Source organism: Entelurus aequoreus, linkage group LG26 (genome assembly GCF_033978785.1).
Source record: "Entelurus aequoreus isolate RoL-2023_Sb linkage group LG26, RoL_Eaeq_v1.1, whole genome shotgun sequence".
NCBI classification, from domain to species: Eukaryota; Metazoa; Chordata; class Actinopteri; order Syngnathiformes; family Syngnathidae; genus Entelurus; species Entelurus aequoreus.
The window spans coordinates 32663613-32678408 of NC_084756.1; the positions used below are offsets into that span (position 1 = coordinate 32663613).

The following is a 14796-nucleotide window of genomic DNA, read 5'->3' on the forward strand; positions in this document are numbered from 1 at the left end:
TGATGCTGAGTGCCAAGCAGGGAGGTAATGGCTCCCATTTTTATAGTCTTTGGTATGACTCGGCCGGGGTTTGAACTCACAACCTCCCAGTCTCAGGGCGGACACTCTAACCACAAGGCCACTGAGCTGGTCAGTAGAGCTGGTCTTCCAGAAACCAGAGGATCCGGGATCGAATCCCAGTCAGTGCCGTTGTGTCCTTGGGCAATTATGTAGCTTCTCGTTAAAAGTGTTTTGGGTTTCTGACGTGTGAAAAAGTGCCATGTAGGGGCTAATCATTATTATTATTATTACATTTAAATGCTTTTGCAACCATCAAGACAGAAAGTAAGATACATTTAAATGTTGTTTTCTTTAAGTAGGAATCTCTGGTTAACACTAGTAGGTGACGGTAGGGTTATATGGTATACCGGTACTAGTATAGTATCGCGGTACTAATGAATCAAAAACGGTACTATACTCTGTTTGAAAAGTACCGGTTCGCCATGTTTTTTGTTTTTTTTAACGGGCATGACGGCGCTTCGTCACGTCAAGACATTACTGGTTTGACACTCTGCTTTGTTCCTCGTCTGAGCTGCTGTGACGTAGATTACCGTAATAACTCCAATAAAACCCAAAAGCGCAGATTCCAACCATTGAAATACTTTCTATAGTTCAAGACTTACAGTCATTCAAAAACAGAACTGCACATCATAATGGCGGCTACAGTTTTGATGTTAAAGGTCTAAAAAATTATGTAGAACGTCCGGCGGGCTGGATTGAAAATCTTAACGCGCCGCATGTGGCCCGCGGGCCGTATTTTGCTCAGGTCTGTATTAGTGTATCATATCTATAGATACTGGTATCGGTCTTGAGAAGTAGGGCGTCATCTGTATCGGTGGAAAAAAAATTAATCTTGTGCACCCTTAAAGTTTGTGTATTTCCACTAGGGTTGTACGGTATACCGGTATTAGTATAGTACCACAATACTAATGAATCATATTCGGTACTATAGCGCCTCTGAAAAGTACCGGTCCACCCTCTGTAACTACTTGGTATCGGATTGATACCCAAATGTGTGGTATCATCCAAAACTAATGTAAAGTATCCAAACAACAGAAGAATAAGTGATTATTACATTTTAACAGAAGTGTAGATAGAACATGTTAAAAGAGAAATTAAGCAGATATTAACAGTAAATGAACAAGTGGATTAATAATCCATTTTCTACCGCTTGTCCTTAATAATTTTGGCAAAATAATAGAATGATAAATGACACAATATGTTACCGCATATCTCATAATTAGGAGCCTTTGTTTGTTTACTTACTACTAAAAGACAAGTTGTTTAGTATGTTCACTATTTTATTTTAGGACTAAATAGCAATAAGAAACATATGTTTAATGTACCCTAAGATTTTTTTGTTAAAATAAAGCCAATAATGCAAGTTTTTGTGGTCCCCTTTATTTAAAAAAGTACGGAGCCCCTAAAGGGACATGGGGGAAAACATTTTTTTTATAATTTTTTATAATATAATTAATTTTTTTTTAGGTAAGTATCTCGTGCGCAACAGAAACTTTCTCGTGCGCACGAGATACATGTCTAGAAAAATAAAGAAAAAAATGTTTTTATTTATTTATTTTTTTATAACTTTATAAAAAGTTTCTCGTGCGCACGAGATACATGTCTAAAAAAATTTTTTTTTTAAATAAATAAATATTTTTTTTCCCCCCATGTCCCTTTAGGGTACCGTAGAAAAGTACCGAAAAGTATCAAAATAATTTTGGTACCGTATCGGTACCAAAATATTGTTATCGAGACAACACTAATTTCCACTTAAAAAGAGTTCAAAACAGCCCCAGCAAATAAGGTAAAAAGATGCGCTGAACCTTGTAATGTTTCTTGCATAAAGCATATTTGAATTGTAAGCAGCCCGTGCAAACTCTCCTCTAAAAATGTGGTCCTTTGTTAGACTTATTGGCAAAGCGCTGAAGCACCAGTCAAATGTCCAGCATGGCAACGCTCACTTCTAAGAGGAATTTGTGGCATTTGACACGTCCTGGTAAAGACATGATGACGCCATAGCCTGTCCTCTTGATTGTTTACAGTACACACTTGTGTGTGAACAATGACAACCTTCTTGGAACTTTTTACACTCTCTGGTGTAATCAGGACAAAGTAATCAGAGTTCAGAGCTTGGAAATGATATTGAGTCAAGGTTGTCTCCAAACTTTTGTCTATATGGTGTTTTTATTTCAGTTTTGGGAGAATTGAGTACAAGCACTCGGTCTACGCAAGAGTTCCATTCATACGACTTTCAGTGTAAATTGAAACTTTGAGATGTCCCCATCCAGGTCATGGGATTAGCTCAGGTATTTCGATATTTGCCTTTTTTAACTGGTGAGCTGCCGAGCCCAGCTGGTCTTTACCACAGCTGTGTTTACATGCTAAAGATTGTACTCGCGTGAAAGATTCCTTTAAAAGGGATGCATGCTTAAGGAGACACAGTTACACTTCCGTCGTCCTTGTTACACACATGCAGGAGTTGCATGAATTCCAAGAGGGGGCATGTCTTGCCACAACACCGGCTCTAATTTTGAAAGCGAAGCGGCAACAAACACATCCTCTAGCCCCAGTGTGGAGCCGCTTCTAAAATACTAATCCTCCCCACCATGGTGAAATATAAACTAAGTTTCTTCCAGTTAAGATTATCACCGGAGGACTAGAGGAACAGGAACAGCTAAGCATGCGACACACAAACACACACCGAGCAGGACGGCACAAGAAGCTAAACGCTAAAGCTTCCTTGTAAAGCAGGGGTCTCATACCAATTGCGGCCCGCAAGACGTTATTTTGCGGCCCGCACCTTAATATGAAAATTTAATGTTAGTGCGGCCCGCAAGTTTTATATGAATGGCGCTTGACAGCATCATACTTGCCAACCCTCCCCATTTTTCCGGGAGACTCCCGAAATTCAGGGCAACCATTCTCTCGAATGTCTGCCGATTTTCACCCAAACAACAATATTAAGGGCAATATTAAGGGCGTGCCGTGATAGCACTGCCTTTAGCGCCCTCTACAACCTGTACAAACAGCGTGCCAGCCCAGTCACATGTTGTATTTGGCTTCTGTACACACACGTAAGTGACTGCAAGACATACTTGGTCAACAGCCATACAGGTCACACTGAGGGTGACCGTATAAACAACTTTAACACTGTTACAAATATGCGCCACACTGTGGACCCACACCAAACAAGAATGACAAACACATTTCGGTAACACAACATAAACACAACAGAACAAATACCCAGAATCCCATGCAGCTCTAACTTTTCCAGGCTACAATATACACCCCGCTACCACCAAACCCCGCCCCCCCAACCCTGCCACCCCACACATCAAACCCCCCCCCCCTCCGTGCGTCGGTTGAGGTGGGCGGGGTTGGGGGGCGGGGGGGGTGTATATTGTAGCCTGGAAAAGTTAGGGCTGCACGGGATTCTGGGTATTTGTTCTGTTGTGTTTATGTTGTGTTAGGTGCGGATGTTCTCCCGAAATGTTTGTCATTCTTGTTTGGTGTGGGTTCACAGTGTGGCGCATATTTGTAACAGTGATAAAGTTGTTTATACGGACACCCTCAGTGTGACCTGTATGGCTGTTGACCAAGTATGCCTCGCAGTCACTTACGTGTGTCTGCAGAAGCCGCATACAACATGTGACTGGGCCGGCACGTTGTTTCTATGGTGAAAAAGCGGACGCGACGACAGGTTGTAGAGCAGGGGTGGGCAATTAATTTTTACCGGGGGCCGCATGAGCAACCCGAGCACTGCTGGAGGGCCACATCGACAATATTTCAATTACATTTTGCTCAATATTATTTTTGATATATACCGTAAGATACATAATAATTATAATAATAATAATTAATAATAATAGTAATACTTCAACATAGTGTGTGTAACAGCATTCCATGACTAATATAAATAAATTAACATTAATAATAAATGACAGTAAAATAAGCACACGTATGACTGAGGAGTCATAGTGTAACTTTGTGTGGTGTTTGAGTTGTCCGACTTTTTGTTGGCCATAAACGCACCAGTGGTTTAGTGCTATGCGTGTTGGTGACAGATGACAAGTTGCTTTTGGCCTGCTTTGTACGGCAGAAAATGACTAGTTTTTCCAGATAGAATTGTTTTACTCATGTTTTTGGTGTGGTTATGTCCGAATATAAACAGTTTTGCTCAATAAAGTGATGGATATAATTCCTGTCCTCGAAGCATCTCGATAGACGTTACAATAATTGAACGGTGTTCAATTGAACGGTGTTGACGAACACCGTTAGGGCCGCTTGTTGTCACTGTCACTCAAAGTTGCATTGCAAAATTACATAGAATAAATATGTTTATTTTGTTTAGAATTCAGATGGGATTTGATTTGGTGCGGGGCATATATTTGCTGCGCGCAGCGGACGCTTGAGCAGTGCGCAATTGCGCAGGCGCGCACCTTAGAAGGAACGTTGCTTGGCAGTCCATGTCTTGTTGAAAACACGCCATTCCTCATCAACGTTTCTCTTTTTAGCGTCTCGGGTGTAAACCGTGCATCACTTGTCGCTGCATGTGCACCTTCACTCGCAGGTTACACACGGACACACGCCCATAAATAATACTTTTCAAAATAAAAGCAGCACAATTGTATTGCGCGCACGACATAGATGTTTTTTCAACTTTATTTTGTAATTAATGATTGCAGCTGTTCACATTCACTCACAATCACGCACACGCATACGTCCACACAGAAGTAATACAAATAACGATTTTCAAAACAAAAGCAGCACTGTTGTATTGCACACTCGACATAGATACTTTTTTAAATTTATTTTGTAATTTATAATTGGCCTCACGCGGGCCGGACAGGGACGCACAAAGGGCCGGATGCGGCCCGCGGGCCGCAGAATGCCCAGGTCTGTTGTAGAGGATGTTAAAGGCAGTGCTATCACGGCACGCCCTTAATATTGTTGTCCGGGTGAAAATCGGGACAAATTCGGGAGAATGGTTGCCCCGGGAGATTGTCGGGAGGGGCACTGAAATTCGGGAGTCTCCCGGAAAAAATCGGGAGGGTTGGCAAGTATGTTGCTAGGGCGGGATAGCCATTCAAAGAAGGTGAATTCATTAAAAAGTGCATGTTAGATTTTTTTAAGAAATCTTTTCTTGCGGCCCAGCCTCACCCAGTTTCTGCATCCAGTGGCCCCCAGGTAAATTGAGTTTGAGACCCCTGTTGTAAAGTAAAGGTAATCGATCTAGATGTCCATACTATCGATACCTAGTATGGCGTCAGTACATAAACATTACAAAAGTGATTCGATTAATACTTTTCTTTTTCTCATTATTATTACACAATATTTTTGTTGTTATTGTTTACAAAGTGAGGGAGTACGTTTCTGAATACAAAAAAGCTTAAAGGGCAAAACACAAATAACTTAAATGGGAGCCAATAGGAGGGTTGGATATGACCTCATATCAATTGTTCTTTTTCACACGGCTTGATTCACACGATGGTTGTGCAGCTTGAGCGTAGCATCAAAACAAGTGAGAGTGAGTGGAGAGTTTGAGCAGAAAATGTTGTATTGCTGTTCTGTTCTTGGCTGTTCCAGCCGTTCACATAGAGATATAGGAAAGAGCTTCCATAGAGTCCCGAAAGAAGTGGTTTATAAAAGTAATAAAGTCAGGGAAAAAACTGAAAGTGTGTCAAAGGAAATGGTTCTTAAAAATATCACTTTCATCATCTTGTGGAATCAGACCGCTTGTGTCTGCAGTGATCACTTTGTAAAATGTGTGTTTGAACATTTGGATTTGTTTGAAAAACTTTCTGTGATGCAATAAAGTTTATTCTGTGCTATATTAGTAGTGTTTGAGAGCAGAACTAAACGTAAGAAAAGGACAAGAGATCACATTAGTTTGTGTTCTTTTGTGGTTGCTATGCCTAAATATAACGACCAAGTTGTGCAAATAAACTAACGTCATGTTAAGTCCTGCTAATAAATATTGTAATTGTTGGTTTAATCGACTGTATATTTTCTTTGTCCATTTCCATAATAGAAACTAAAAGCTTAGTAATTGTTGTGCTTTATTCAAGTGCTTTATTCGACACGGATGACTACATTATAGCGTACTTTGGTGCTATTTGTTAGCATCAAGAAAATAGGAAAGAGCTTCCATAGAGTCCCGAAAGAAGTGGTTTATAAAAGTAATAAAGTCAGGGAAAAAACTGAAAGTGTGTCAAAGGAAATGGTTCTTAAAAATATCACTTTCATCATCTTGTGGAATCGGACCGCTGGTGTCTGCAGTGATCACTTTGTAAAATGTGTGTTTAAACATTTGGATTTGTTTGAAAAACTTTCTGTGATGCAATAAAGTTTATTCTCTACTATATTAGTAGTGTTGGAGAGCAGAACTAAACGTAAGAAAAGGTCAAGAGTTTAGTTTAGTTAGTTTGTGTTCTTTTGTGGTTGCTATGCCTAAATATAACGAGGAAGTTGTGCAAATAAACTAACGTCATGTTAAGTCCTGCTAATAAATATAGTAATTGTTGGTTTAATCGACCGTATTTTCTTTGTCCATTTTCATAACAGAAACTGCACTGCAAAAAGTCAGTGTTCAAAAACAAGAAAGAAAAAACAAAAAAAATGAGGGGTATTTTATTTGAACTAAGCAAAATTATCTGCCAAAAGAACAAGAAAATTTGACTTGTCAAGACTTTCCATAACAAGTAAAATTAGCTAACCTCAATGAACCCAAAAATACCTTAAAATAAGTATATTCTCACTAATAACAAGTGCACTTTTCCTGGTAGAAAAAAAAGAGACCTTTTTTGCTCAATATGTTGAAAAATATTCTTAAATTAAGTAAATGCTAGTGCCATTATCTTGACATAATGATATGCGCTCGGCATCATGATTTTTTTTTTCATGCTTGAAGTAAGAAATTATTACTTTAAAAAAGTAGTTTCATACTTGTGAGTGTTGATGACACAGCTTTGCAACAGTTGATATTCTAGTTTCAAGCATGTTTTACTCCATATAGGTCATCAAATCTCAGCAACAAGCTGTAATATCTTACTGACATCATTTAGGACCAAAACCCTTAAAACAAGTAAAACACTCTAACATAAAATCTGCTTCGAGAGAAGAATTATCTTATCAGACAGAAAATAAGCAAATATCCCCCTTATTTGAGATATTTCATCTTACTTAGATTTCAGTTTTTGCAGTGTGTAAGCTTAGTTGTCGTGCAGGAAAGCAAAGTGCTTTATTTCGACACGGATGCCCACATTATAGCGTCTTTGGTGATATTTGTTAGCACCAAGAAAATATCCTTAACAGTCTTAATGAACCAGATGAATAAATCTCTCGTAGGCTCAACAGCTTCTACTGAATCTTGATTTTGTTAGCAAACATGGCTGAACAACAGGGATATCTATAACTAAATAATGAGACCAAAAAAAATCACACCATTAAAAAATGCAGACATGAATTTTAGATAAGACTAATATTTATAGCAGGAAATCAACTGCAAACAAACTTATCTTTTTTCCTCATTAGCGTCACGATCACAGCAGCACAGTACTTGTTGTATCAATCAAGTACGTTACTTTGCGATGCACAAATAAGTCCATCTTTGTCTTTAACAGTGTTTAATTTGTGGACCCCTCAGATGTAAAGACATGATGTGCCTCCAATCTTTTCTTCTCTAAATACCGTGATGGTGAAATGAAGTGAAGTTGTGGTGAGCGGTAACATTTTGCTGATGATAAATGGTTTAAATCATTGAAAAAATATTTTTCCTAACCATGTATAAATTCACTTCATTCCATTTTAAGTATTTTTTCATGATCGCTGATATATTGCACTCTAAAGCTTTCAAAATATGCCCAAATCTGCACTGATGAAGGTAAATAAACAGTAGCCTAATTGGACCCGAGACCATCGCCTGAAACCCAGAAGTGCCCGGATGTTCCCCTGGGTCTACACGTATCTCTTATGTGTGACTGCCATCTACTTGTCACACTAATCATTTCACCATGTACCACAAAAAAATGCTTCGAGGTCAGTTAGCACAACCAAAATCATTCCGTATACCGTATTTTTTGGACTATAAGTCGCAGTTTTTTTCATAGTTTGGCCGGGGGTGCGACTTATACTCAGGAGCGACTTATGTGTGAAATTAGTAACACATTACCGTAAAATATCAAATAATATTATTTACTTCATTCACGTAAGAGACTAGACGTATAAGATTTCATGGGATTTAGCGATTAGGAGTGACAGATTGTTTGGTAAACATATAGCATGTTCTATATGTTATAGTTATTTGAATGACTCTTACCATAATATGTTACCTTAAGTTGGTTATTTATGCCTCATAAATTATTCAGCCTGTTGTTCACTATTCTTTAGACATTTTAAATTGCCTTTCAAATGTCTATTCTTGCTGTTGGCTTTTATCAAATACATTTCCCCCAAAAATGCGACTTATACTCCAGTGTGACTTATATATGTTTTTTTCCTTCTTTATTATGCATTTTCGGCAGGTGCGACTTATACTCCGAAAAATACGGTATTAGGCGCACCGGGTTATAAGGCGCACTGTTGAGTTTTGAGAAAATGAAAGGATTTTAAGTGCGCCTTATGTGTTATTGTTTTTACTTTATTTTCTTGCTATACAACATTTTTACCTTTTAAAATTTATTGACAAAGCATTGGTTCTGGACTGGAAATCGGATCTGAGGCCAGAAATGTTGATCAGGACATTTATACCTATTTATTACGAAAATGCTTCCAAAAATAAGTAATAAATACAGGCTATAAAAGGGTGTGTTCTTGTTTGATTACTGTATAATTAGTTATTCTAGTTTGATCCTTAAACACAGTTTTACTCTCAACTGTTATTTTTATTATGAAATATGTTGTGTGTAATTTGTAAGTAAAAATTACACGAACAAGTTACTTTATTTACAATGGTATTTACTGTGATACTTCCTGTTACAGTATTTTTCTACATGGAGACCTACAGACTGTAAAAGTACTGACATGTATTGTCAATGATGGTTGTGAATGTCATTTATAAAAGTTGGTCATAAAGATAAGTATTTCAACACTACAGGTGCAGTGGCCATTTTTTATTTTGTATTTGAGGATCAACGTAACCACAAAAACTAAAGCAGATGTCATTTAAACAAACATTTAAATGTTAAATACATGTATAAAGATATACATTTATCATTTTGATCAACTTTTAAATGTTAAGTACATGTATAAAAATAAACATTTATCATTTTAACAATGATTTAAATGTTAAAAAATATGTATAAAGATATACATTTTCAAGGTAAAAGCTGATTTTCAAGGTAAAAGCTGATTTTCAAAGTAAAAGCTGATTTTCAAAGTAAACGCTGATTTTCAAGGCACATTTAAACGTTAAAGACATGTATAAGTGTATACATTCTAACAAAGTTTTAAATGTTAAAGGCCTACTGAAAGCCACTACTAGCGACCACGCAGTCTGATAGTTTATATATCAATGATGAAATCTTAACATTGCAACACATGCCAATACGGCCGGGTTAACTTATAAAGTGACATTTTAAATTTCCCGCGAAACTTCCGGTTGAAAACGTCTATGTATGATGACGTATGCGCGTGACGTCGATGGTTGAAGCGGAAGTATTCGGACACATTGTATCCAATACAAACAGCTCTGTTTTCATCGCATAATTCCACAGTATTCTGGACATCTATGTTGGTGAATCTTTTGCAATTTGTTTAATGAACAATGGAGACTGCAAAGAAGAAAGCTGTAGGTGGGATCGGTGTATTAGCGGCTGGCTGCAGCAACACAACCAGGAGGACTTTGAGGATAGCAGACACGCTATCCGACGCTAGCCGCCGACCGCATCGATGATCGGGTGAAGTCCTTCGTCGCGCCGTCGATTGCTGGAACGCAGGTGAGCACGGGTGTTGATGAGCAGATGAGGGCTGGCGTAGGTGGAGCGCTAATGTTTTTATCATAGCTCTGACGAGTTCCCGTAACTAAGTTAGCTTCTATGGCGTCGTTAACAACAGCATTGCTAGGCTTCGACAGGCGGCACAGCATTAACCGTGTGGTTACAGGTCCAGTGTTTGGTTCGGTGTCTCCTGATAGTAGTATTGTTGATCTTCTGTCTATCCTTCCAGTCAGGGGCTTATTTCTTTTGTTTCTATCTGCATTTAAGCACGATGCTATCACGTTAGCTCCGTAGCTAAAGTGCTTCACCGATGTATTGTCGTGGAGATAAAAGTCACTGTGAATGTCCATTTTGCGTTCTCGACTCTCATTTTCAAGAGGATATAGTATCCCAGGTGGTTTAAAATACAAATCCGTGATCCACAATAGAAAAAGGAGAAAGTGTGGAATCCAATGAGCCAGCTTGTACCTAAGTTACGGTCAGAGCGAAAAAAGATACGTCCTGCACTGCACTCTAGTCCTTCACTCTCACGTTCCTCATCCACGAAACTTTCATCCTCGCTCAAATTAATGGGGTAATCGTCGCTTTCTCGGTCCGAATCGCTCTCGCTGCTGGTGTAAACAATGGGGAAATGTGAGGAGCCTTTCAACCTGTGACGTCACGCTACTTCCGCTACAGGCAAGGCTTTTTTTTATCAGCGACCAAAAGTTGCAAACTTTATCGTCGATGTTCTCTACTAAATCCTTTCAGCAAAAATATGGCAATATCGCGAAATGATCAAGTATGACACATAGAATGGATCTGCTATCCCCGTTTAAATAAAATAATTTCATTTCAGTAGGCCTTTAAAGACGTATATAAAGATATACATGTAGCATTTTAATGACCTTTTACATGTTAAATACATGTGTAAGGAGTCACTTTTATCATTTTGACAAACTTTAAATGTTAAATACATGTATAAAGATATACATTTATAATTTAGACAAACTTTTAAATGTTAAATACGTGTATATAAATACTCATTTATTATTTTAACAAACATTTAAATGTTAGATGTGTATAAAGGTACACAATTATCTTTTTTTTTTTAAACTTTTAAATGTTAAATACACGTATAAAGATATACATTTATAATTTTAACACATTTTTAAATGTTAAATACATGTATAAAAATACCGATTCATTATTTTAACAAACATTTAAATGTTAGACATGTATAAAGGTATACATTTATAATTTTAAGAATTTTTAAACATTCAAGACATTTATAAAGGTATACATTTATCATTTTAACAAACATTTAAGAAACATTTAAAACAAACATTTGGAGACCACACATAAAATAAATGTTATACATTCTTCCTACACTGCTGAATGAGTTGAATTGACCACTATCGCCCCCTAATGTTTAGGAGGAAACTTTGTTTGTCCAACAAAACCGTAAAAAAGTGTACTTCACATGTACTTCACATAAGTGTGGAAAAAAGAGCAACACAACCAATTCATTAAAGTTTTGATGCGTCTGGGTCACAAAATCTGCCACCTTGCCAACGTTATTCACGCAGCTGTTTGCATCATTTAAAGTCTTTGATGCCCTTTGTTTTGTGTTGTTCAATGTTTTCATGTGTTTTTCCTTTTTTTTGTTGGTGGACTTTTTGTATCTGCACTGCACCCACATAGTTTCTCCATTGTGGCTTGAATAAAGTCTATCCTATTATGTTAAAGTTGTTCAAATGATTCACAAGATCCTTTTGTTAAACAAAGCTTTGAAGATCACCAAGTTGTCAAAAGGATTATTACTTTCATACCAAGTCGACACCAAATGTGCAAAAAATACAAAACCCAAAACCAGTGAAGTTGGCACGTTGTGTAATTCATTAATACAAACCAGAATACAATGATTTTCAAATCCTTTTCAAATTATATTCAATTGAATAGACTGTAAAGACGAGATATTTAATGTTCCAACTGAGAAACTTAATATTTTTTTGCAAATTAACTTAGAATTTAATGACAGCAACACATTGCAAAAGAGTTGTCACAGGGGCATTTTTACCACTGTGTTACATGGCCTTTCCTTTTAACAACACTCAGTAAACATTTGGGAACTGAGGAGACACATTTTTTAAGCTTTTCAGGTGGAATTCTTTCCCGTTCTTGCTTGATGTACAGCTTAAGTTGTTCAAAAGTCCGTTGTCGTATTTTAGGCTTCATAATGCGCCACACATTTTCAATGGGAGACAGGTCTGGACTACAGGCAGGCCGGTCTAGTACCCGCACTCTTTTACTATGAAGCCACGCTGTTATAACACGTGGCTTGGCATTGTCTTGGTGAAATAAGCAGGGGCGTCCATGATAATGTTTCTTGGATGGCAACATATGTTGCCCATAAACTTGTATGTACCTTTCAGCATTAATGGTGCCTTCACAGATGTGTAAGTTACCCATGTCTTGGGCACTAATACACCCCCATACCATCACAGATGCTGGCTTTTGAATTTTGCGCCTAGAACAATCCGGATGGTTAATTTCCTCTTTGGTCCGGAGGACACAACGTCCACAGTTTCCAAAAACAATTTGAAATGTGGACTCGTCAGACCAAGAACACTTTTCCACTTTTCCACTTAGTATCAGTCCATCTTAGATGAGCTCAGGCTCATCGAGGCCCATCGAAGCCGGTGGCGTTTCTGGGTGTTGTTGATAAATGCCTTTCGCTTTGCATAGTGGAGTTTTAACTTGCACTTACAGCTGTAAGTTACTGTCAGTAACTACACCACTGTAGTTACTGACAGTGGTTTTCTGAAGTGTTCCTGAGCCCATGTGGTGATATCCTTTACACACTGAGGTCACTTTTTGATGCGCTACCGCCTGAGGGATCAAAGGTCACGGGCATTCAATGTTGGTTTTCAGCCTTGCTGCTTACGTGCAGTGATTTCTCCAGATTCTCTGAACCTTTTGATGATATTACGGAGCGTAGATGGTGAATCCCTAAATTCCTTGCAATAGCTCGTTGAGAAATGTTGTTCTTAAACAATTTGCTCACGCATTTGTTGACAAAGTGGTGACCCTCTCCCCCATCCTTGTTTGTGAATGACTGAGCATTTCATGGAAGCTGCTTTTATATCCAATCATGGCACCCACCTGTTCCCAATTAGCCTGTTCACCTGTGGGATGTTCCAAATAAGTGTTTGATGAGCATTCCTCAACTTTCTCAGTCTTTTTTGCCACTTGTGCCAGCTTTTTTGAAACATGTTGCGGGCATCAAATTCCAAATGAGCTAATATTTGCAAAAAATAACAAAGTTTACCAGTTGGAACATTAAATATCTTGTCTTTGCATAGAATATAAGTTGAAAAGGATTTGCAAATCATTGTATTCTGTTTTTATTTACCATTTACACAACATGCCAACTTTACTGGTTTGGGGGTTTGTATATGTTTGTCTTTTTATTAGCCTATTTTATTACATATGACATGATAATGTCACACAACCACCATATTGAAAGAATATTAATAACAATATTGTTTGTTTTTTATACTTGAAGGCTCCACGCCACTGCTGTTTTTTTTGGAATTTAAAATAGCTGACTATTGTTATTTATGAGCGGATTTATTGGTACGATATTGTTTGTTTTAATATACTGGGATGTTATAGAACACTGCTGCTCTTTTTTTAATGCATTGTTAGTAACCTCTTGGCAGCTGATACCGATATTTACATTTTGCGTAAGTTCAATCAATCAATGTTTATTTTAAGTTCTGCTTCAATAAGTATTTAAATAGTAAAAATAAAAGTGCATGGGTTCTGTTTTTTATTTTTTTATGGAATAAGTATAGAGAATGGTGTAAAAGTCCTAGGCATAGACTACTAAAATGGTGGTATGGTGACAACCCTAGGCAACACACACTGAAGTTTGATCTAAGTAAGACTAGAAGCAGCATTAGCGACATACAAAGAAGTCCTTTGTAAGTGTGCAACACACGCACACACACACACACACACACACACACTGGCATACTCACACACCACTGAAAGTAGAGCATGGCAACCATAGGAAGGAAGTTTGGTACGTTTGTGATTTTATCCAAGGTTTGAATGTTCCTCCATGCCGGCTGCAGAAGTTGATGAAATGATCTTGAAATGTTGCAACAGAACAACAGTTTGCTTGTCAGAAAAGTAGCAGTGTTGTGTTGAAAAGAGGATTGTGGCTAATAGAGAAGGCTTTACATGGTGGCTTTCATGCACGTTTACCAGCTTTTTACTTTTGCTCAAGCACTGTTAAAATGTGCTATGTTTGTTTGATTTATAATACTACCGTATTTTCCCGACTATAAGGCACACTTAAAATCCTTTTTTCCCCCTCAAAACTGGACAGTGCGCCTTATAACTCATAAAGAATAATTCTGGTTTTGCTTACCGACCTCAAAGCTATTTTATTTGGTACATTGTGTAATGATAAGTGTGACCAGTAGATGGCAGTCAAACATAAGAGATACGTATAGACTGCAATATGACTCAAGTAAACAACACCAACATTGTATATGTTCCATTTAAATATAGTATATCAAAAGTCTATCAAAATGTTTTAGTATGACTTTGGTAAGCTATGAAGCCGCACCGCTTGATGTGCTTCAACATAGGAGTATTATTTTGGTGTGTATATAACGTAAGACATATTATCTGGCGTTTTGTTTCACAACATTATGCAATAGCTACTTTACTTACCTTCTGGTACCTGCTGATCCGTATTTGGGATCTGCATAAGTCCTGAAAAATTGCAAGCGTCCGCCTTTGTAGTCCGTGGCAACGCCGTAGT

The 14796-nt window shown here is 37.8% G+C and overlaps 1 protein-coding gene across 4 annotated transcripts in view; it reads left to right on the forward strand.

Moving 5' to 3' along the window:
* The window catches only part of plxnb1b (plexin b1b), a 198064-nt gene that overhangs the window by 61766 nt on the left and 121502 nt on the right, over positions 1 to 14796 (forward strand). The window contains exon 1 of one of the 4 annotated variants that reach the window (XM_062037860.1): positions 14016 to 14046. The exons of the other annotated variants lie outside the window; for them this stretch is intronic. The gene's annotated coding sequence lies outside the window, so the exon portion shown is untranslated. Of the gene's footprint in view, positions 1 to 14015; positions 14047 to 14796 lie in introns of those variants that run through there. 4 annotated transcript variants of the gene reach the window in all.